The following is a 25077-nucleotide window of genomic DNA, read 5'->3' as shown; positions in this document are numbered from 1 at the left end:
TAAGACTGCTCATAGCTTAGCAACTTTCCGAATTTATGCCTGCATGATTACCCCTCCGAGGCGAGCAGCCGTGAGCACTGCACTAAATATGGCAAGGTTAGTCGTTTCCAATTTGCGCAGAGGGAAGGAAAGATGAGGACCTGGCTGCCCCATTTATGCACCAGCAGCTGCAACCTGGGCAGCAAAGAGGGCAGATCCCCAGGCCCTGGTGGCCTGGCCTCCTTCTTCAGCAGCAGGCCAATTCAAACATGTCAGCTTCAGCAGGCAGCTGTGCCCAGCTCTGCTTCTCACACTCATCTCCCGAGCCCACCGTGCTGGCGGATGCTGGGCTGGCCACGGCAGGGGCATCCCCCGGCTTCCTCCACTCCCTGGCTCCCGGCACTGGTTCCTGTCTCGACCTCGCGAGCCCTCCCCACGTTGACGGGGCTCCTCCAGCATAACTTCACGCTTCCAAAAAAGAGAGCTGAATTTTCATCTTTTAACTTGTTTTTCTTTTTCTTTTTAAGCAATCCGCACAAGGGTGCTTCTATTGAAAGGATGGATGATGCTTACTCTCTCCAGAAATATCCAGCCCACATAAACAAACACTTGGGCCGATTTCTTTATTTTTCCCTCTCCCCAACTCAGCCATTCTCTTCATGTCCAGAAGGCAGGGCAGGAAAGTTCTCTGGATTCCATTCCTTGTGGGTGGAAATGGGGCCAAGGGCTCTCTGTGGGTTTGGATTTCTATGACAACCATTATAGTCTCAGCGAGGCCACATGGGGGCAAGAGACAAAAATCCCACCCCCATTACCACCTGGGCTTCCTTCTCCCAACTTTCTTCTCTCTACAGTTGTGCTAACAATCTCTGAAAGTCTGATGGTCCATTTACAAGGTCCCACTTTTTTTTTTTTTTTTTTTTCTGGCTCCCATAGAAGGAAATAAAGACAGTAGGGAATGGCTTTAACTGCATCTGAACAACCAAGGAAGAAACATAGGCTGAAGCTCACTGTCCTCGCTGGACTGGGGGGAAATTCAGGGCAGGGATGTGTGTTAGCAAGACGCTCCTGAGTGCAGGAAGAGCTGCCTCGTGACGTGACGCAAGAACGAGTCGGCACAGGTCAGAGGAGCTGGCAGTTTGGTTGTGGCCACTTCTGGTTACAGACACAAGAATGGAACTTGGCCACTCCTTGTTCAGATTCCTGAGGTCAGGAGACTTTGCCTAGAGAGGACTTAACTCCAATGTTGCTACTGGCAGAGGCCAGGCACCCTGGCCACAGGGCAGACCCAGAAGCTGCTCTGTGGAAAGGGAAAGCAGGAGAAGGAAAGCTTATTTTCAAGACGTCACTGGGCATCTCTGGATGGTGGGGGGCTTCTTACTCATGTGTTCTGGGGCTCAGGGGTGTTGGCGATGACTGGTGGCTGCAAATAACACTCTCCAGTGGTGCCTGGGTCTTCCCCTTGGAACCCACACCTGAATCAATAAGATTGGTCTTGTCCCCCATTATGTCTTAGCACAGGTTCCCTCTGTTTCAGGGTGGGAAGGAACAGGGGACCCCAACTAGCTGGTCACCATCAGGGGTGGTGCCACAGGCCCCCCTTCCTGTCTCGTCAGGAAGTGATCTGAATGCCTCCATTTCCCACAGGAAGTTGAAAATCCACATATTTCTCACCTCTTAAGACTTGCTCCTTTTGTCCCCTTTCTTTTTACTGTTTAACAAGTATCAAGATCTTGTCCTTCCATCTCTTTCAAAATTTACCAATCTGTAAGTCACCTTTGCTGCTGCCACCCCAGCGGTCTCCCTCACTGTGAAGGGCAGACACACTCAGGGGCAAGATTTAACTAAACTCTCAGCTGCGCTTCCTTTTGGGATCCCAGTGCCAGCCTGGTGGGTCCTCTGCCATCCCTCAAAAGCCATCCCTTAAGAACTGCAAAGTGTGAACTGGGGGGAGGGGGCATGGAGTTGACTCTGCAGCCTCTTTGGGGTTCCCAAGTCACACACACCCCCCACCCCCCCACCCCCCCGGCTGTTCCTGTCCACCTCCTCCTCTCGGCTGGCCAGCAGCGACTAGTCAGTTCATGCTTTTCCCTCACACGTTCCCTTTCCTGTGCAAATGACACCAGCCTGCCGCCCAGATGGCAAGATGCCTGTGTCCTCTGTGCTGTGTGTCCCCACTGCCCTTCTGGAAGGCTCTGTACCCACTTGCCCCTACAGCCACAGGCTGTGCTGATGCAGACTGTCACATAGCATCCCCCCCTCGTGCAAATTTAAATCTCTACATACTCAATGATAGTAGCAAAAACAAAGGGGCATTTGATCTTTCCCCTAAGAATCTGGTGGAAACTCACATCAGGAGTGTGAGGTGAACCTCGCCCTGGGACAGATGCATACAGGCCTCCCCATGCCAGGTGAGCCCGAGCACCGACTGGGCATCCCTGCAGGCCCCACAGTGGGCCCTGGAATAGCCTCCAGTCTGCAGAAAGAGCCAGCCCCCCGCCCCCACCAACACACACATACATAGTTCCGAGGCGAATCCTCAGACCTCCGTAATTGCAGTTTCCCTGGACCGAGAGAACAGCCCAACAGCCTTTGAGGGAAGCACCCAAAACCCCAGGTGCTTCCCTCAAAGCCAGAGCCCAGAACTGGAAAAATACAAAAATACTGAAGAAAAGTTCTATCTGAAAAAGGCAAATCACCAAAACCCCAAAGATGCAAGATCCATAAAGCCCACACAAACGTCCACCTGCTTTTAAAAATTTCACACAGGAGAAAAATGTCACTGTGATTTTCTGCAAGGTTTCTATGGCTTCTGCTCCCTGAGACTACAAGCTCTGTGAGGAGAGGGACTGTGAAACTGCCCGAAGGGTGCAACCTAACAGCAAGTCTGGTCATGCTGGGCCACTTCTGAACCCTCCCCCCAGGGTCCCAGAGCCCTCAAACCCCAAATTCAGAACCCTACTTACGAAGGCAGGGCTGGTGAGCTGCGCCACTCAGTGTGCCCCTCCCCAGGACATGCCAGCTGCACTGGCCTTCCTTCTGCCCCAGGGCCTTTGTACCAGCTGGGTTCTCAGCCTATAGTGTTCCTCCCCTTCTCCACATGGTCAAGTCAGGTCCCAGCCTAAATGTCACCACCTTAAACAGAGGCAAAAGGTCAAGCATTTAACCTGCCTCTGCATCATTCAGGATAATTGCAATTAGGTATTAAGGAACATTCTTGCTTGATGGGAGCAGCCCAGCTAAGAAACAAAGGGGTAATAGAATGAGAATGTCACCATTTTGCCAACTCCAGATGAAATAGGAGATTTGGGTAACTGTAACCAATGGCTGCTGACATTACAAAAGAGTCACTGAGCCAGGTGTCTCTCTCATATTATTCATAGCCACAACTCGAAGCAGCCATGGAGAAAGGAAGACAGACAACTGACCCCAAATCAGACTGTCTGGATGTGACTACCAGTCCACGGGAAGCTTAAGACACAAAGAAACATGCTAGATGACATCACAGGGATGCCATCATCAAAATTCAGACTGTAGGAAATTCTAGGATAGACAATTCAGTTTCTTTTTCTTTTTCTTTTTTTTTTAAAGAGAGAGTGAGAGAGGAGAGAGACAGAGAGAATTTTTAAGATTTATTTTTTAGTTCTCGGTGGACACAACATCTTTGTTGGTATGTGGTGCTGAGGATCGAACCCAGGCCGCACGCATGCCAGGCGAGCACGCTACCGCTTGAGCCACATCCCAGCCCCCGACAATTCAGTTTCTTCAACAAAAATTATGGGGTTGGGGGGGTCAGATGAGGAACCTAGGAATAAAAAGTGATTTTAGAGACACAAGTTGATGAAAAGATGAAAACCATGGCTGCAAGACTTAAACCATTTTTTTTAAAACCCACGTAGCCAGGAGCAGTGGCACATGCCTGTAATTCTAGCAGCTGAGGCAGGAAGACTGTGAGTTCAAAGCCAGCTTTAGCAACTTAAGGAGGCCCTAAACAACTTCACAAGACCCTGTCTCAAAATAAAATATAAGGAAAGGCTGGGGATGTGGCCCAATGGTGAAGGGTCCCTGGGTTCAGTCCCCATTTCAAAACCACCACCACCACCACCACCACCACCAAACTAAAACACATATTAGGGAAATCTGAATACTGACTCAGTATTTGATGATTTTATGTACTTCCAATATGTAGATGTCTGATAGTGATACTGCAGTCATGTTATAAAGAGAGATAAGGACTGAAATATTTATGAATAAAATACGTGGGATCTGTTTCAAAATAATCTAGTAAGGGGAAAGAATGGGTGGGTGCGTATCAATAAAAAAGGATGGGTGGTGGGTTCACAGGATGCATTGTATGTGCCTGAAATTTTCCAAAAACAACAACAACAAAAATCTTCCCTTTTTGACAATGCTTCTACAGTATACACCCAACAGACACCAGGCATCCCAACTGATTAGCTGATTTTAATTCTTTGCCTAACACTTCATTTTTCCTTTTGTTTAATACCATCAAGTTTCTCTAGAAGGTAATGTTCATGAGAGCTGGGGCCTGGCCACCCACATTTGCCACCATGTCCCCGGGCTTTGCAGCTGCCTGGCAGACAAGGAAGCTTCCTTAACTACACATTAGAAAACAGACAGACACACGTACAAACAAGAACACATCAATCTGAGCAGCAGCTTGCAGCACTGTGCTCTCGCATACTTGTGTGGTTTGGAGGGACTGTGCATCCTACTGCTCAGGAAGATGTGAAAGTATTCCTGGGCCACTCGAATTGCTTAAGCACTGTGTCCTGGCAACAGATTGTCATGTATCAAAAGATACACATGTAAAACTTTGCAACCTTTATAGAAACTTGTGAATAAAGCACTAAATCATGTTAGTGGCAGGCAGCCCATACCCCCTGGGTCTGGCCCCAAGCATGGCCACCAGTGTTACTGGTGTCATGTAGATGGTGCACGTCAGAATCACCAACTCCCTTCCCAACAGCTGTGGTCTAAGTCTGAATCTCAGCCAACAATGAAAGCTATCAATCATCCAAATGTCAGGCTACCTGGAAACATCCAGATGTTATAGTTTTGAAGATGGAGCCTAGGGCAATCCAATGGAAGGCGCATTCAATTTACAAGTCACGATGACACCAACTGAAAAATCACAGATCCTCCCAGAATCCTGGAGGATCCAAATAAAGATGTGGCTGGTGCATGACCCGCTGGGAACCTGAGCTGGCATGAAGCAAGGACAACATGTGTCTTCACAGGAGTTTTTTTATTTTTTTTTGGGGGGGTGCTCCAGGACCTCACACATGGTAGGCAAGCTCTCTCCCACCAAGCTGCAGTTCCAGTCCCTCCAGGACACTCTTTTTAAGAACTGGATTTGGCATTCCTTCCTCCTTCGGGTTAGTAAGAGTCTGATGAACCACCTTAATGAATTATTTTAAAACAGAAAGCCAGACCTTAGTCTAAGAACCTGAGAAAACCACAGTTACATTCTTGAAATAAACTGTGACTTGTAAGAGTCCCTCCAACAAATATTTCTGAGTGACTCTTATGTGCCCAAGACAAGCTGGAACCAAATGACGAGAATGAGGACTCAGGTGAGAACCAGGCAGGCCAGATAAGGGTGAGGCCAATGGGAAGGGTACTTACTTGTGGCTGGGACCCTTTAGTCCCATTCTAGTACCCCAGGTGAATCCTCCCTCAGTCCCCAACCAGCCTGCAAATGCCAGGAATGCACTTCCCCTGAGGGTGGCACTGTGCTGGGCCACACCAGGTCCCTGGGCAAGAGAACCCTTCATTAATCCAGTGCTCCACCTGCTCGCCAGTGGGCTCCACACCTCAACACGGCCCTCACCTCTACCCAACACGCAGTCCAAGAGCAGCACCCACGTGGGTGAGGCACGTGAGTGAGGGAATAGGAAGGGAAGAAAATGTTGTGTGTGGAGGGCCTCCCCCACCCCTAAAGAACAAGGGCTTCCCCTGTCAGGGCTAGGTCTTCCAACTCCACCACTGAACAAGGCCCCAGTGTCTGCCAAGCCCTCGGGGGCTGTGTGCCCTGCAGGCTGAGGACATGGCTGGGCCACTCCAGTTCATTTGAAGCATGAAATCTGTTGGAGGGCTCCCCTTGCCCTTAGAGGAGAAAATGCCACTCTGAAGATTTTGTGTGACACTGGGACAGTTATCAGTGGGAGAAGAGGACCCAGGGCTTTTCTGAGCTCAGTCCACCCCAGACTCCTCCCCCCAGGAAGGATACGAGTGAACCAAATCAGAAAGATAACGTGGCGTGGCCAGCAGATGCCCAAAGTAAAGGGAGTAAAAGGGAACAAAGAAATCTTTGTGGACAGATAAAATGAAAATCTGGCAGGGCTCTATTCTAGCAAGTGATCCAAAAAACGCAATGGGACTACCTTTTCTCCTTTGGCAGATGCAGAGAGAGAGGGAAAATGAGAATAGGAGGAGAGGGGGTCAGAATGAATGTGTTACTACTATGTGCCAGGTTCCATGCTAAGAATGACCGTTTTTATGTAAATTTTCTTATTTAACTGTCATTATTAGAGTTAACGAGGTAGATGCTCAAAAGGTACACTTGCATCCCTTTTACAAGTAAGAAGAGGGGAGTTTTGGAGCTGTGCAGGATTTTTTTGTGTATGTGCATATGCATTTTTCTGGTCATTTCTTTCTTTCATCAGATTATCTGAAAAGGTCAAGAATCTTCAGGTTATGTAACTTAACTGAGGTCACTAAGCTCAGGAAAGCTAGAATCTAAACTCCTGTGTGACTTTTAAGAGCTCTTGTAACTGGGTCTGATCTGAAGGCTCCTGATGTCCACTGCGCCGTGACAGAGGAAAAGAGCCACAGGAGGGTTTCTCGGAGTTGAGGAGATGGAGAGCAAATGAGATGGGTGCCAGGTCGGAGCAAAGGTCTGAGGACCCTGACAGGGCCCTTTCACTCTATCCCGAGCTCTTCAAAGCAATTTCACCCCTTTGAACATATTCAGTGCACAGAAATGACTCCTTTTCACAGAGCCAACCCTGCCCACCCAGGTCCCTCCCCGACAGAGGTGCAATCCCACCCACCAGCTTTACCTGTGGCCACAAAGTGACCTGGAGATAACAGGACAAGAAACAAATATCCAATATTGATTCCCTATATCACACAATCTTTCTGAAAGGAAGTTCTGCAAAAATGTGTACAGTCATTGTCTTTGGGGAAGGAGCAGTCTCATCTTTATAGGTCAAATTCCCCCCAATATATATGCAATTTTAAAAATAAGCATGTTTTACTTCTCTTATTGTGGAGAAGGAACTGCTTATATTACAATTAAGAAAGCATCTCCTTGGCATGGACGTTTCCCACCGTGGGCTGAACACACATGACCTGGGGCTCCAGCATCAAGTCTCACTAACCCAGCATGAGACTCTGTGGCCTGTGTCTCGGCCCCAGCCCTCAGTGCATCACAAACCTTGATATCCGTGACCTGCTGAGAAAGGTTCACCCTTGATTCTGCTCCACAAAGAGTCCACAATGGCAGCGTAGCATATTATGTGATCGCTCTGAGCAGTTACACGAAATTTAGAAAAACCAGCGCTTTTTAAGCAGGGCAGGGGGAAAGTCTGGAACTGGCATCACTCAGGCAACAGAACACTGGAAATGCATGCTTCTGAGTAAAGAAGTGTATGTGGTGTGAACCTAAGCAGGAAGACGAGACCTGTTCAAGTGTGCCTGCCTTCTATCCAAAAGACGGAAAGACAGATAAAACACATTTCAGAAGACAAAATATGCCCTAATTCAAAGGCTGCAAGGACCAACTAACATAATCCTAGGAGCTAGTGCCCTCTGGAGCCAATGAGTAGTTAGACTCTTCTTCCATTTATTCTTGACATGGGTTTTAAACAAGTAAGCCACATTTATTTTAGTTGGATCATCTGTTTTTGCTCCTGGAGTCATTTCCTGTCAAATTTCAAGTAGCGGACACAGGGGGAGTCCAGTCTTTTACAGAAACAAAGAAGTAATGTTATATGTGATCAGGCACTTTTTTTCTGAAGGTGGTAGCTTTCTTCTTCTGATAATATCCCCTGCTTTACTGTATGAACCTGTTGAGTTGGGTTTTCTGGCTAGTTCTCACTAATCATCGAAAAGAGGTATTTGTGGAGGCATTAAAAAATGCCACGGCAATGGAGACACACTAAGTTTGTGAGATGGGCAGGCTAAACGGCCATCAGGGAAACACAGGGATCCAGCAATGTAGCACCTCAGGAAGCAAGGAACTGATTGGGCTACTCATCGATGGGACAGATTCTGAGCTAGAAGCTATGGAAGTAGCATGCGACATGATCCCTGGCCCACAGAGGTTTACAATTTTAGGGATGAATAGTAAGCAGATATTAAGTAATCAGCCAAACGAGGCTGTCAAATCTTTTTGAAACAATATGAGATAAACAAACAGTACATAATTATAATCATGTGCCTGATGCTGTGGTACAGATTAAGTGCTATATTCATTTAGAGAAGTGGGGAACAAGGGGAGTAAGTGTGGTTTCCATGATAACAGCCTTCACCTCCTCCTCTCTCACCATACCTGCTCCTTGCCTGGTTCTTTCCCACCTGGAGCACTGGCACTCATCTAGGGGCCTGAGCCCAATGTCCCTAGGTCACCCCTGGCTGCTGCCTCCCCATTTCTCTCAGATGAAACCACCTAAACATAACACTAGGTGCCTCACTCATATCACCCCCCATTCCACTAGCCCAGTCCCTTCCTTCTATTCCACCTTATATGAGTTTCACCTTCAAATCCTTCCATCTTCCTCCAGGGAGCCGGTATTACCGAGCTAGAACAAAAAGGGATCATATCCTTTGCTAAATACAGTATCTCAAGGATCCAGCACCCTTAAGAGGTGAGTTCAAGCTCTTCTACCAGAGGACATAGTGGTCCTTCCTAGTGTCAGTCATCTCTCATTTCTGCCCCCTCTACCTGTTTGCATTCTATATTATGGCCACAAAGTATACTTTACACACTGGCAAATCAGCAGTGTTCAGAGTCCACGTCAATAGTTCCTTTAGGGATCATTTGCTGTTAGACAGTGAGAGTCCTCAGACAAAAAGCATTTTACCTTTCACCCTTGGCTCTTCTACCTTGATCTCTTCGCCAGGCTCAGGGGCTCAACAGCCTGTGTTCACCTAAGGAGCTGAAGATATGGCCCTGTTGTATGTGTGACCTTGAAGATGAAAGGAGGAATAATTACCTCCAGAAAGGAAGAGAGGAAGATGGGACTTGGCAGAAAATATAAGAATAGACAGGACAAAAAGCTGAAGATTACTTGATGCAAGAACAAGGAAAACCAGAAGGATGTATTTCCAAGAGACCAAACGAGAGAAGAGTGGAAGGTGAGGTCAAGACTATAATTTCAGGACAAATATCATTGAATAGGGGTATTTGTGGAGGCATTAAAAAAATACCCCAGCAATGGAGACACACTAAGTTTGTGAGATGGGGCATGGTAAATGCCCATCAAGGAAGCTCAGGGATCCAGCAATACAGCACCCAAGGAAGCACCCATTTATTCTCTTCAGAGAAAGGCAGGGAGATGGAAAGTATGGAAACAAGAACTCTGAATTTTTACTAGATATAACAGAGCAAATGGAAAGGTAATCAGATGCTATTACCAAGTCATACATTAAAAAATACTGGAAGAGGCTGGGAGGTATAGCTCAGTGGAAGAGCACAAGTCTAGCAAGGCCTTTGCCCAGGATTCTCTCTCTAGCTACAATGAACTGCTCAGTGGCCCTGACCAAACTCCTGAGCTCCCACAATACCCCTGGGTTCCTTTCCTTTGTCTGTTTCTACCCATCCATCATTCTAGGCACAGGCTGACTCTCTCCTTGGAACTTCTTCATTGCTAAACCCAAGAATTCCTCACCCCCAGGAAGGCCCATGTTATTTACTATCCTGCTCCACTATCTGGTACTTACCCTGGATCATCTTGAATCCTGTTTACTCTGTGTGTGTGTTTGTGTGTTTGTTTTCAAAGGCAGGGATCATTTCTTCTACTCTACTCTCTCTCCCAACAACTATTGCTTAAAACAAACAGATGCTTAATAAACAACTGTAAAGCTCAACATGCCCCAGTGTTTCCAATGCAAAGACAAGGGGGAAACTGCCACTGAATAACCTCAAAAGGACACCTGGAGAAAATGGTGACTGTTTCTGTTGTACATTTGGAGCCCCCCAGAATATAAATTAGCATTTGTGTAACTTCCCTCTTTAATGGGAGTTCATGTACATTATTTCATTTTATCTTATTAGTATGATGGGATTTGTTCGTGATGAATCTGTAGCACTATAGCTACTCGTCATCATTCCATTATCGCTACATGTTTATAGATTTTTCCCCTTTATTACTCATTTTATTTTTTCCATCAAGTATATTTCATATATGAGGTAGTAATTACCAGGTTCTCTACTCCTTACATTTAAAAGTTTGCCAATTTTTTTTTCTAATCGTAAAGGAATAAGTGCCCATTGTGGAAAGTCTTAAAAACAGAAAAGAGTATGAAGGAAATCAAAGTCGTCCATGATCAGTTTTAAAATTGCAGTGTATTTATGTATTTTTAAGGGAAATTATGACTATACAGTTCTGTGTCTTACTTTCCCCTTCAGTCTACAGAGCTTTCTTCCATATCCTTAAATATTTATCAACAACATTATTCTTAATGGCCACGTAGATTTCCATTACATAATTGTTATATAGTTTACTTAATCCCCTCCTTATCTTTTAAAAGACATACGGCTGAGGCTTCTAATTGCGCTCCTAATGACTGCTCTTTGGAACACCACTCACCTTCCTCACTGCTCGCTACCCTCAGTTAAAAACTCTGCAGCACCAAGGATAGTCATATGACTGCGCTTCAGCCAATGAGATGCTGGCGGAAATTAGTGGGAGGAGCCTTGGGAGCTGTGAAGAGGCGGACTCAGGTGGCGCATGCGCTCTTGCATCTTCTGCCTGGAGCTCAGGTGGCTCAGCCATTTTGAAACCATGAGGCGATTGCTTGCTTGGCGAGGAATGCTATGTGGAAGGACTGAAGGAAACTGGGTGCCTGCTGATCCAATGGAAGCTTCTCTCGGGGGCTTGACTGCCTTCCTCCCAAGGATGTGTATGTGAGGAAAAATCAAACTTGCAACTCAAGTCACTCTTGAGATCTCTCCACAGCTGCATGCTAGCAAACAGCAGGTGTCTGCCTGCCTTCTGCTGTCTTCATAATCTATTCAGCTTCCAAGTTAAGGGACCAAGACTGCATGCTACGTACATTGCGTGGTCATCCAGTCCAACCTGAGACAGAAGGCCTGGGCAGGAGGATGGTGGGGCCACTCTTCCTCTCATTGAGAACTGCCTAACCTGCTGCCCCGGGGCTCCCGACAAGAAGCCCACAGAGAACGACGTGGGCTCCTGTTTGGTCCTCGTCAGTGCTCCTACACCTCCAGCTGAGAGGAACCAGGAAAAGTGCCCCCTTGCTGGCATAGGTAACTCCCATAAAAGGACTCCAAAATTACCAGCCTCTGGGGCTGCTTGGCACACTCTCCCACCCGGAACACTGCCAATAGGGACGGCAGATGCCCGCAACTTGGAACAGCCACTGGGCTTCAGGTCCCTTTCTCAGTGGGGAGATCTGGTTTAAAGGGAGGCTTCAGATCCAAAGGAAACCCTCAGTAGGAACACCCCACAGGGGTTGGGAGGTGTCCCCAGGCCCCAAGGGATCCTTGATGGAGTATGTCATTGACCACATGGCCCACCAGGGGCCAGTTTATTTGCTCACACAGCTGCCAAGTTGAATCCTCAATGCAGATTCTACTTGATTAGAGGAACTGGAATGGCAGCTACCAATAGAAAAGCTGCTTCTCTGATGAACAAGCTGTTCTGCCCATTAAAACAGCAAACAAAGTCCTATAAAGACTTAACACTGCCCCAGATTTAAGACCAGCATATAATAGGGTTAACTGAACCACCAACTTAAGACAGGTTTAATGAGATGACAGTGTTTCAATAACACGGCTTAAAACAAACTCTAAAATGTGCAAGTTAAATTTCCAGCCTTGGCAAGAACAAAATGATGAAGACACCATTCTAAAGGCTACCACTAGATGATAGCCATGGTGATAGCCATGCCTCTGCAAGGCCTCACATCCATGGAGGCTGCACTGACCCTGTGAGACGGTTCATTGGCACTCAAGTGGTTTTATGACAACTAAATTAACTTTGCAAATAAGCTTATTTTTTTCTGTCCTAAAGGGAAAATGGGCCAGAAGTCCTGTTAATCTAGACTGTCTTTATCCCACCTTTGCTGTTTCACAAAATCAAGTACATACACACAGCTTCAGAGGTTTTGGTCTGAAGCAAGTCTTCAAAATATCTGGGATAAAATATTTCATTCTGATGACAGGGGTGGAAGAAACTAACGGAAGCAGATTTTATTATTCTCTGTAAATTTCAACTTCTTTAGCAACAAAATGGCTTAAGGATCCAGGCTCGCTTGAGAACCATGACAAAATAAATCAACAGTTGGAGTTTCTTCTCTTTCAGTTTAATGTCCATTTAACTTGTCCCATGACAAGTGCATGTTGCAGGTGGAGAGGGAATTCATGAGGTGCTGGCCACAGTTCAGTACTGTCACAGCCTGCTCTGGTCAGCTTGCCATCCCTAGCCATCCAGCCAGGTCCTCCTCACAAGGCACTGCCCAGTGGAGGGTTTTATTAACCAGATGCTTGGGGGTTTGTGCATATTTATATTACCTCCTCTTCTGCTTTCCGTTCTACTCAGGCATGTTGGAGAAAAAAAAGTTATGATAAACTTTAATAAAAACAAAATTAAAATGATTAAACCTTTCATATCCTTTAGAGATAATCTCTCTTCTGCTGGCTGGTCAAATCTGGAAGAAAACAAATTCAAACCATAGCTTGCTACTGCTTTCCCATTTTTCCTCCCTAAAGAAACAAACAGAAAAAGCTGCCTGTAGCCAGATTTTTAAAATAAATTTGCCCTCACACACGGCAGCCAGGTGTGCTTTCAACATTCTTTCCAAATATCATGATATGTGCCCAGATCCTTCTCTCCTGGGGTTTTTCAGCATGAGATGAAAGGACAGGGACCTAAGAGGAGTCACTACATAATAACCCTGGCATGGTGCCTCACAGAAGAGACTAGAAACCCTTCCCCTGCCAACCATATACCCACCCCACCAAAACTCCAAACAACAACAAAAACCAGCCTGCATTCCTCAGTAAAAAGAAGCCCAAAGAAAACAGTACAGTATGGCACAAATCTCCCTGGTCTTATGTGTTCTAAGGAAGGCTTCAGATCCGCCTGGGGTCTGGGCACATGTCCACAGAGAATCAAATGGCTGCAGAATTAGATCAAGCCTGTCTGTCAAAGTCTAGTTAGACACGGAAGTCGGAGGTGGGTCATCAGTGCTCCAGAATGGGATAATGACCTCTGGTCACGCAGCACTGGGGACACCAAGAGAACAAAGGTGTTAAGGTACTATGCTTTTTTAAAAACTATTATTACATTATCAAATAGTGAAACAAAGTCCTTGTCTTGGAAATATGTAGCATGATCTTGCATGCCAAGATGTTCTGTGGAATGTGACAACCCGTCAGAGGGTGGGGGAAGAGGTCCTTCACTCATGTCAGCCATCTGTGGCACGTCCCTGCCCACAGCTCATCTCTTACACTTAGTGTGTGGTATTCAAGTCATGGTAGAAACAACTCATCTTCATGGCAGAAGGACAGAAGCCTTCCTGGTACCTCACACTAGGGCAGGGGTCTCCCAGCAAGGATCTTGTGTTTTGAAAAACCACAGCTGACCCCTGGACAGAAGCAAAGGAGCCCACAGAAGTGTGCCGACTCAATGAACAGGAGCTGGGACTCCTCCTTGCTTCGAGTTCCTGTGAGTCCCCTCCCCTTGCAGTTATCCTGCACTCCAGGTTCCTGAAGCGGTGTTACATGTGGCACTGCCTCTCCTCTCTGATGGAGAGGCCCTTTCCCTAGAGGTGAAGGAGACAATTCACACAAGGACAACAGTGGATGTGCAAGTCACATTTCCTCAGTGACACTACAGGGGAAGTAGCTGCTCAAAGCTTTCTGGTGTCCTCCCATCTCAGCAGGAGCCCTATCCAAATGCCCCAACATTCTGCCAGGGTTGGTGCTCCTCCTCGCTGGAGTGCCTCTGCCACCTTCCTGTTCCACAACCAGCCCATGGTGACTGGGCACTTGGGGGATGCTCTCCCTCACTGCCTCCCCAACCAGGCCCAGTCACCTCCGCAAGACAGACCTTTGCCCATCCCCTGATATAAAACAGCCCCCATGTGCCTGGTCCCACTGGGCTGTTTTCTGACAACACTTCATACACCTGACATCCTGTATTTATCTGATATTCATCTCCTTCCCAATAAGGAAGGGAAAGTCTAGACTCTTTTCTCCCTGATGGCTGATTCCCCAGACCCTAAAGTGGCACCTGGTCATCCTAAGGACACCATCAACATAGGACCAAAGAACTCCCTTTCTGGATCAGGTCATGTCTTTCCCAGACACAGTTCTTCTCTAGGAGAGCAAGGAAAATCAAAGATCACCCACTTTCTCCACCTCAGAGAAGCGAGTGGAGTCCAGTCTCAACAGAGACTTGGAACTGGCAGGGGAGGGGAACAGAAAGGGGAGAAAAGGGGCACCAAAGCCCAGCCTGAGAGGAGGAACGGTTCTGGTTTTCTGTAGCACAGTAGGGTAAGTACGGCCTGCAACAGTCTGATGTATTTCAAAATAAGGAGAAAATAAGAGACAAAGTTCTCAATACAGAAAGGAGTAGCAGTTGAGGAGATGGAAGTTCTCATCACCATGATTTAATTACACATTGTATTCATGTATCTGAATCATCACACACTACCCCAGAAAGAGGTACAAATATTATGTCTCAATAAAAAAATAAATAAAAAGATAAAACTCCCTTTTCCTTCTTGTGACTTATTTACTTCTTCATTTCCAAATTCTTTAGCACTTTCCTAGCCTCCTGGGACCTTCTCTCTCCCTCTCTTTTTCAAAAATTTGGGCCCAGATTTTAATTTTCTTTCTCCTTTTACTGTCTCTACAGCCTTTTTTTTTTAAAAAAAAATCATTTTTAAAATAATGACCAACCCAAGGTTCAGCTAACATCTACAAAATCCCAGTTATTCACATAAAAATGCCTGGTGGGCTCCAGTTTCCAGAGCTGGAGGCCTGGCCAGGCCCCCATTACACAAGCCCCTTATAAGATCCCAATGCTGGTGACAGTCTGGAAGTAACTCAAGTAAAAACCCCTGCCCAAGCCAGCCATATCAGTGCAGCCCTCCCCTCTGTGGGGTTTATCAGTCCTTCTGGATTGACTCACAGTAAAATCACAAAGAGGCTTAGGATGTTAGGGAAACCACGTAAACCACTTCCAAGCTCAGAGACCAAGGCCTGCGCTCTGGTGTATACAGTCAAAAATAACCACGGCCCCCTTTCTCACCTCAGTCTTAGGATTCCTTCCTTGCTATTCCAAGAATTCCAGCAACAGATCTTACTCTTTTTCTAGATATGAAGAATCCCATCCCTGAGGGTGAAGAGCTGCTCATCTCTTGTGTGGGTTCATTGGCCGACAGCAAGGAGGCAAGACAGAGCCATATACCCACCCCACCAAAACTCCAAACAACAGTGATGCTCAGAGCCCTGGGCCCCTGCTCCAGGTCCCAGCTTTTCCACCATCTACAGCAGCACTGTCTTTAAGCATCTTCTACAGAGAGGTGGCTTCTACCTACACTCCCAAATGAGAGCCACTAGCCATATGTGGCATGGTAGCAAGTGGCGAGGGCCAGTGGGAACCTGATATATATAAATAAAACATGCCACAAAAATGAGTCAATGCTCATGGTAAGGAGCACACATGGTAAGTGCCATAATCAGAGCAACAAAACTAAGATTGGTGTGTGGCACTCAGTCCTGCAAAGTCCCCAAGAGCATCAGAGAGGAGACAGTCGCTCCATGAACCCCACCCCCTTGAGAGCCTCATGGGAACCAGTCAGTGAGAACACCTTCAACAAGAGCAGATTTGATTGACCCTAAGACTGAAACTTCAGGTACAAGAGTACTCCTACATGTGGCTGGCTGGCAGTCACGGGACAGGTGAGGGAAGACTTCTGGTGAGATGTGCTCAGCAGACAGCTCTGCCCTCACTTGTCCTAACCAGCTGCTCTGAGTTCTTCCCCTGGAATCTCCTTCCAGGAAGGTCAGTCTGCTCTGCATGCCAAGGCTCAACTGAGGACGGAGTGCTCAGAATGGGAAGTTGAGGAGGCCTGGTGGATACTTAAAACACTGCTGGAGGCGAGATCTGGTGTCCCCACCACTTCCCTTCATCTCTACATCCACCTTTACCTTTTATGATCCTGCCACACACAGGATGACCCCAGAAAAGGAATCGAAAGACTAGCCTCAGATACCACAAAATCCACGTAATCAACTGAATTGTGTTCCTCCCAAATTCCCATGCTGAAGACCCGTCCCCAGTATACCTGAGAATGTGACTCTGTTGGAATAGGACTTTTACAGAGGTAATTAAGTTAAAATAAGGCCTTCAGAGTGGGCCCTAACCCAATCTGCCTGACGTCCTTATAAGAGGGGATCAGCCAGGAAGGAGAGTCCACCATTTGCAAGTCCCAGAAAGAGGCCCCAGGAGAAACGAAATTGGCCAACACCTTGATCTCAAATTTCCAGCCCCCAGAACTGTGAGAAAATGAATTTCTATAGTTTAAGCCACCTAGTGTGTGGTACCTGGCTATGGAAGTTCTGACAAACTAATGTGGTCCATAAGGAAGAACTGAAGCCAATGAAAACAGTGAGAGAAAAAATGAACAAGTTCTTCTTTAACTTATAATGAAATGACTATCTTGGATAAAATTTTTGGTTAAAACAACAGTCAGCTGTGTTCCAAGAAAATCACATACTGTCCAATTTTTAATATGCTAATTAGAGCAGAGGTCAAGGATCTTTTAAAAGCAATAAATAGCTTCTTTTATTAGCATACACACAAAAGGTCTCAAGATAGTCTTGAGGTATAAAACTATAAAAAGCCCTTTAACATCCACTCTGAAAAAAAACATCTTCACAAAGTCCTTTCAAAGTCCCTCAAAACTGCTAATGGAAAAGACGTAAGTGGCAAAACCAAAATTAAATGGCTATTTGAAGACACGGTTCTTCCATACAGAGAAAAACTGAGACAAGCAAGGAAAAGACGGACCCCATTCAAGCCAGCAGGAAGCCAGCAGGTCCTGCACTTCTTCACAATGCAAGCCAGAGAGTATCATGGAGAGCACAGCCCACACCTCATGTGGGCCTGCGGAGGAACCCAGTGCTGACAAGCACACATTCTGGACTGTTCTATAAGTCTGTGCTGTCCCCTGAAGTAGCCACAATCCACATGTCACTAGGAAGCACAGAAAATGTGACTAGTATGATGGTGAAAATGAACTTTTATTTAAACTTAGTAGAGGATCTACAGAAGCTTCCTGGTGCCTCTCCAGGGATCTTTAAATTCAGGAATCAGGAAAATACAAGCAGTGCTTATACTAATATGCAAGGCCACATAACTTTCTGCTGTTAGTCAGTGTCTGAAGAAAAAAAAATCGTTTGGAACTATAATTCTTATAATTGGGTCACAGTTTGAAGGGGGTTCCTTACCATCTGTATGTCTGAGAAGAAGCCTTTGAGCTATTTCTGTTAACAGAGAGATGCATGTTCTATTTCTTCCCTGGCCCCCTACCAAGGTTGGGAACAAGTTCCATACAGGATGTGAGCAGCCCCAGAAACGGATTCTTTGGACATTCCTAAAGACAACCTAAGTACAAATCATTAGTTCTCTTGAAAAATGCATTAGAGCAATGAAGGAGGCATTAAGTGCAGAGGCTGGGATGGGTATCAGTATGGGAAGGGTCTGTACATGACGGGACAGTGAGGACAGCCACTAATTTCCCTGACATGGGTTGGCATTACAGGATCCTTCCCTTCCAGTGAAATTTGAGAATAGAATCCCTGACTCCCACCTCAACAAAAATGCCTCTTTACTGGCTGGCTATCCAGGTCCTCTTCAGGGTCAAGTCTCAAACTTGGGATTCCTTGGATACCGCTTTCCAAGGCCACTTTGGATAGTATGAGATAAAGATTTCACTAAAATAATGCTCAGTAGGACATGGCATTCTGTGCTCTCACTGGGAGCTCCCCATGTCTCTGGCATGTTCAGATACTTAAACAGAGAACATTAATGCTCACCCCTCGGCATCCCCTCCCATGCCTCTCGTAACTCCAGTAACAACGGGCCGGCATCTTTCATTCCTTTTTCTTTTTTTCTACTTGATAGGCCACTTGGTAGCACCCACCCCAAGGAGCAGCCACAATGTTGTACCTCTCAGAGTGGGCAGCCCTCAGTGGCCAGCAGGACACCCACTTGTACCTAGTCAAGGGGATGGCACCCCTGGCCAAGAACACCACTGATGGCAGTTCCACACGCAGCTGAGCTCCAGTGAGAGATACAGAAACACCACAGAACCCCCAGGCTGTTAGAGCAACCAATGAGCGGCAGATCTAGGATGAGAGAGGATGAATACGAGGGAACCACTTCAGCTCGGGCTGCTACGGCCAGGACGACCTCTAAAAGGGGCAGCGTCCTGTGCAGGTGCTTTTCTCTCCAGAGCAGACAGGAAATGCAGATCTGGAGGCTGAAGACCCTGGACCCACTCTCCTGGTGACCATCCTGGTGATGTCACATGCTCTCCAGAGAGACTCTTGCAGGCCAGCAGCATGTGACAGCAGTGAAGTAGCACTCTGCATATGTCCACCTTCCAACAGACCAGATCATTAGCATATTTTGCAGAGAGCCAGCAGAAAAGTTTAATTGCCCTTAATTACCCAGTTCAAGAAGGCTCCTGGATAATGGCTCTCAGATTTCTTGCCTGGTATCGACATAATTTCCCTGACTCTGGCTTCATTATATCCCTAACTTAGAGGCAAGAGCCTCTCCAAGATGGCTTTCCACAGGATGCTGACATTCCAGGAAAGCTGGCCTGTCACTACAAAGGGCTCTTATATGAGGAGTCAGACCTTCAGCTCTCACGCTGCTCTGGTGTGCGCACGCGAGTCTGTGCACGCCCGCATGCGTGTGGGTGGTGTGGGAGGAAGGGGAGGGAAGGAGACTCTAGCATGTACTTAGAAGAAGGACTGAGACAAGGAATATGTAATCAGAAGCCATCACAATTACAAATGTAAATGAACAGGCAATTGGCACTGACCTTTGTAGATTGTTAGAGGACTAATTAAGGCAAATCAAGAACTCTGTTCCAACAGAAAAACAAGACAGTGTACACTCTGAGAACTACCCTGGTCTCCCTATGTAGATGCAAAATGCAAGAAAATCAGACAGTAACCAAATCATGAATGCTTTATACTGGCAAACAGAAAACCACCTCTGTGAACAAAAGACAGTCAAGATTTTACCTTTTGGCACATCGTTAGCAAGTTTGCTAAGAATCTCTTACCAACACCACCACCAATGTGGGAGTTCTTGCTAGGTGCCTGACGCTCTCTGATTCCCTATCAATAGATCCTGCCCATGAAACAGCCAAACACACCAGCTATAGACTCTACTTAGCCCAGCAATCTCTGAAGATACAAGGAAAATAATATATTTAAAAAAAAAAAAATCAAGCTATATTATTGTGTAAACTCCATTTTTCATATTGATACATGGTGGTCTCTGGGTCTTTGCATGGCAAAATAGCTTTCTAAAAAGCACCCTGACATTTATTTGTCCAGGGAATGTACTTAAAGACCTATTTTCTCTACTCCTCCATAAATGCTTAACATTTCAATCAACCCCCAATTCATTTTGACATGCTTTTACATTTAACTTCTCAAGTTAGAAATACTATAGTCCTATACTTTTCCCAAGCCTTGTCAACAAGACAGACAGTAAAAAGGACGAGGAGGCCAGCTGTGCTTGCTTGACAAAACCAAACTTCAGAGCTACAGCACCGGCCACAACATACTTTAATACCATGAGAAATATCACAGTGAAATTACATGTAATTTAGCTATGCATAAAAAAGATAAAAATGCAGTATTTCGTGTTTAGAGGGCCGCCTTCTGCCAACTTTGAAAAATAAAAACAAAGCCAAAAGAGAAAGCTGGAAACCGTGAATTTTTTTGTTCTCTTCAGCTGATGAGTTAAGCAGAGCTGTCTGAAACTTGGTTCAACAAAAAGATTCATCAAGGGAAGCCTGTAGTGCTTCAGTAGAGGCTGTCACCAAAACCACATCACGCCTTGGCCAGCGGCTTCCATCTCCCCTGACCCCAGAAATTCACTACCTTGAAAGCCAAAGATGTGTCGGTCAAGGGGGATGCTGCCATCTGCTCCAAGCAAAACAGTCTCTTAAACTCTGAAGGATTGTGTCCTCTGTAAACTGAGTCATCATCAGGTTACCTCGAGTGCCTGAGCTGGAGTGTTAACCAGTGCATCCATGCCAGGAGCCAACAGGAGATGCCAGCTGCGTCCCCAACTCATTAAAAGTCTTGCCCGTAGTAGGCCCTCAGTGAAGAATTGCTGGGTGTAATTAATCCCATGTGTGCAAAGCTTGAAGATCTATGTCCATATGAAAGAAAAAGTAGCTAAGGCAAGGAGAGCAAGAGAAAACTGGAGGAGGAGGTGGAGAAGGAGGAGAAAGGCCAAGAACAGAAATACAAAGGGCCTCTTGTGTTCCTGAGGCCCAGGGCACTGATAGAGTGAAATCAACTAGAGTTTCACTCAGGAGCCAGAAATGCCTCTTTTAATAAGCCAAGAAGGAAGCTGATCCTACACATGACACACCTACGCGAGCTTTCCATCTTTCCAGAGCTGCCCGTCAGCTGAGGGTAAAGCAGAGGGCCGACGCCAGGCACTGAGACAGGACCCATCACAATAGTGATGGGCTGCCTACACCTGCAGGCAGGTAGGAATGAGATGACAAGACCCAAGAGATGACTTGGTCTTGGAGAAAAGGCGCTCAAAATTGTGATCAAAAGCCCAGATAGGTGGCTGGGGCTCAGTGGTAAAGCACTTGCCTTGCACGTGTAGGCAATGGGTTCGATCCTCAGCACCTCATATAAATAAATAAATAAATAAATAAAATAAAGGCATGCTGTCCATCTACATAAAAAAAAAAAAAAAAAGTCCAGATAGGGAGGGGGGAAAAAAAGGCCAGGGGAAAGGCCTCACGTGGTTAATTTACTCTCCTCTCTGAGATATATATTTCCAAGTCAATTTCCAAATAATTTCTTTCTTTTGAGGTGCTTGGGATCAAACCCACCTGTCTCATGTTCGAGACAGGTGGTCTACTACTAAGCTACAGCCCCAGCCCTCGGAAAAAATATTTCTAACTTGAGAAGTTAAATGTAAAAATGTGTTTCTCTCTTGGCCTTTCTCCTCTTTCTCCTCCTCCTCCAGTTTTCTCTTGCTCTCCTTGCCTTTGCTACTTTTTCTTTTTAAAAACTGGAAAATCAAGTGCATGTGTGCGGGTGGGTGACCTGTGGAGTAAGAGTGGAAAGAAGACATTATGCTCTGCTAAGGACAACCCAGCTCAGGGCTCCGCCTGCCTGTGAACCCAAGGAGGAAGCTCCTTCCACCAGCAGGGCCCTGTGGGGGTTGGTGCTGGTAGCTAAAGCTGACCCCTGTGGTGCAGGGGAGGACTTGCACATTACCTATCTAGCCAAGAGACTTCCTAAGGATTATGAAGCAGCAGCAGCAGCAAATATGATTCTTAGCCATCACCAGAAAGTCCTGAAGGTCGGAAGAGACCTTCACAGTTTCCTCTACCTGGATTCCTTCCCTCTAGACCCACAGGTTCATCTGGGCTGGCAGGCTTTGTAGTGAACTTGGTAGTGAACTTGGCTGGCTGGCAGACCGGTGAGTTATTCCATAGCATAATCATCACAGATTTTAAGCCAGTTTTGTTTTTGTTTTTTTTTTTTGCAAAAAAATTTGGGGTGCTACCATTATGTAAAGCATTATTAAGATTATGTTGATATTACTTAGCAATCACTGTTCAGTAATCTGAACAGTCTTTGGTGCAAGACCAGGATGCATGGAATACTAGGAATATATGTTAAGGCAGTGGCAACAGGTAGAATCGGAAGAGGTATTTTTGTTGTCCACAGTGAAGACACCATTCCAGAGTTTGCGCCATCAGCTCTAGCAAGGGAGACCCTGATACCTTTAGAAAAGGCCATGAGACTGTGGTATGAGGTCCAGAGCTTGGAAAAAGAAGGAAGTGCTTGCTGATGGCTTTTGCATAAAACTTTGTGGTGTGCAGACAACAGAGGAGAAAAAGTAAAAGCAGAAAGGGGAAGGAGCACTGTGGTCATGTAATGAGAGGAGGACAGGGTGCTGGGATCACAGCCTCCAGACAGCAGGACCACTGGCATCCAGCTTGGGGTTGGAGCAGGCAGGGCCCTGCCAGGGCTCTGAGGCTTCTAAGGGCTTCATGTGCACGTGACTGATGCTGCTCGTGGGAGGATCCCGTCCTGATCCTTCTGTTAAAGAGCAGAGAACTGGGAGTACTTTACAAAGCTTGTGTTTACAAATTTGGAGGCTGATGATCTTAAATGTCTCAATTCTACCGGGCCCCAAATGTCCCTTTTCTTGAAGATATTCTTTCAAGTTTTAAAGAGTCAATCCCTGGGGACAGGGAGGTTAGGTCTCAAGATGCATTCTCAGGCAGGGATTTCTAAAACAGAACCAAGTTCCTGTTAATGTTGGTTTGAGTATTACCTAATCATTTGCCCGTTGGTCGTCAGTGGAGTGCAAACTTCACTGGAGCATGTGTGGGAGGGAGGGGGAGGGAGGGGAGGGGGCGGGTGGAACAACATGACTGGAGGCCAAAGACAATACAAAAGGATTTTGAAATGCGGAAAGGAAGTCTATCATCTTAACTGGAGTTGCTCATACACTTCAGGGGGGAAAAAACCCTAATATGCATTAAATGAGAGAAACCCAGAAGGCAGGGTGCAGGAAAGCAATTCCAGAGGGGACTGCAAAAATAGAAGTATTACGTTATAAAACAGGGGACTGTCTGTTCCAGTCACAGACCCGGGTGAAGTGGCAGCTGTACACTATTTAGTTTGGGGCACCTCATTAATAATAAGGGAATTCTGAGCAGAGTGAAAGACAGAACTGAGGGGTGAAAGGGACCAGCTTTTAATGGAAGATTAAAACAATGACGTATGTGGAGCTGACCAAAAAAAAAAAGAAAGAAAGAAAGAAAAAGAAAAAACCCCACAAATTCTGAATGAAATGGGTCTTCACACGCTGGTAGGAGGAACACGAATCCAGTGAAATGACTCATCAGCAGAATAATGGGGAGAAGCAGAGCCAAACAGAGACCAAATTACCCTGGTGAGGAGCAAGGTCCCCCGCAGCCAGGTGGCACCACTAATGTCTGTGGGTCCCATTGCCACTGTGGCCCCAAGGGCCTCACGACCGAGGGAGGGGACCAGCGATGGAGCAGAAGAGGTGGAATGTAAACTTGAACCAGAAAAGCCACTTGAGAACACATGGGAAAGGACAGTCTCAGTGACAGAGATGACCGTGGTCCCGATAGCTCTTTCCTGAAGATAATGTGCCTTTTACAGTGACACAACCCTCAGCTCCCAGAGAAGGAGGAAATCCCTCCACTGGGGCACCGCCTGTCACTGGGAACAGGGGTGTCATTTCCCTGGGGCAGGCACAGCCCAGGAGCCCAGGAGGACGCCCATAGGACGTGGGCAGGGAGCTCTGGAGGGGCTTGGAGGGGACGCCACCAGGAGGAAATGGGGCTAACACAGAAACCGACAGCACACGGCGCTCGGAGATTAGGAACCAGCTAATATGGCAGAGTAAGGGGAGCCATGAATTAATCATAGGTACCTAGAAAGCCAGGGAAAACAAAAAGTTGTACAAGAAGGTAAATGAAATTATAAGACTCTACATGGCTCAGCTGTGATGAATATTTATAGAGTTATAATAATGAAAACACTGAATATTAATATAACCCCAAATTATTATTTCTTCATAACAGAAGACGGAGGGAGGGGAAGATGTAGTGTGCAGGGGGCTGGTGAGAATGGGGAGGCCCCGGTGGTGGGGGGAGGCACAGGCCGGGTGGGGCACAGTGTCTGTTGGGGTGTGTGTATGCACGGAGAGTGTGTCAGCAGGTCTGTGGGGTGTGTAAGTATGGGGTGCAGTGTCCGTGTATTTGTTGGGTGCACTGGTGGAATGTGGAGGGTGTGGGGCCCTGTTTCTGGGGTGGTGAGTGTGTTTCAGATGAGGCTGGTGAGTGGGTGTGGTGTCTTGTGTGTTTGAGAACTGGTGTGGGGGGTGCTGGGGTGCAGGGGTCCCGTGTGGGGTCTGTGAGCTTGAAGATGAGCATGTGTGTCCTGGGTAGGAGTGGGAGGGTTTACAGAACAGCACACTAGTGAAACTGTCATTGTTCAGCCTAGAAAGCCAAAAGATAATATTCAAAATCTTAAAAGAATCAAGACACGATGGTAGCAGCACGTTGGCCACTGTGGAAATAAGTGGCGAAAGAGTCATCCAACAACTGACAGGCATCCCCTGGGCAACGGAAGGGTCCCGCCATTTTTCATATTTCACATAACTTCAAAGACTATACAAATGCACGATGTGGTAGCATTAAAACTAAAACCCCATGCAGCTTCATGGCCCAGTGGCTGAGAAGGTGCTACAGGAGACCGAGGGACAAGGAAGGGCACAGGGTGGCAGCAGCCAGGCACCTGGGAGGCCGTTTGAGGGCACTTGGCAACCTCTGGTCAAAGCTTCAAGAGGCTGAGGACTGAGGACCAGGGCCTGATGCCCAGTGACACTTACGTAAGGGGCAGGCTGAGGACCGAGAGCCAGGGACTGGCATGGACGACTGTCAAGAGAAGCAGAAGGATGACAAAGAAATGAGTTCTGGAGGGAAAGGAGGTTCCAGAAGGGACCAGGAAACCTTATCCAACAAAGACCAGCAGGCAGCCTCTGG

General features: G+C 46.7%; 1 protein-coding gene across 2 annotated transcripts in view; it reads right to left on the bottom strand.

Annotated features, from left to right (window-relative positions):
- Positions 1 to 25077, bottom strand: part of Zfhx3 (zinc finger homeobox 3) — a 230880-nt gene that overhangs the window by 69068 nt on the left and 136735 nt on the right. The window lies entirely within an intron of this gene.

This window comes from Urocitellus parryii, chromosome 15, assembly GCF_045843805.1.
Source record: "Urocitellus parryii isolate mUroPar1 chromosome 15, mUroPar1.hap1, whole genome shotgun sequence".
Taxonomy (NCBI): Eukaryota; Metazoa; Chordata; class Mammalia; order Rodentia; family Sciuridae; genus Urocitellus; species Urocitellus parryii.
This window is presented reverse-complemented; position numbering and strand designations above follow the sequence as displayed.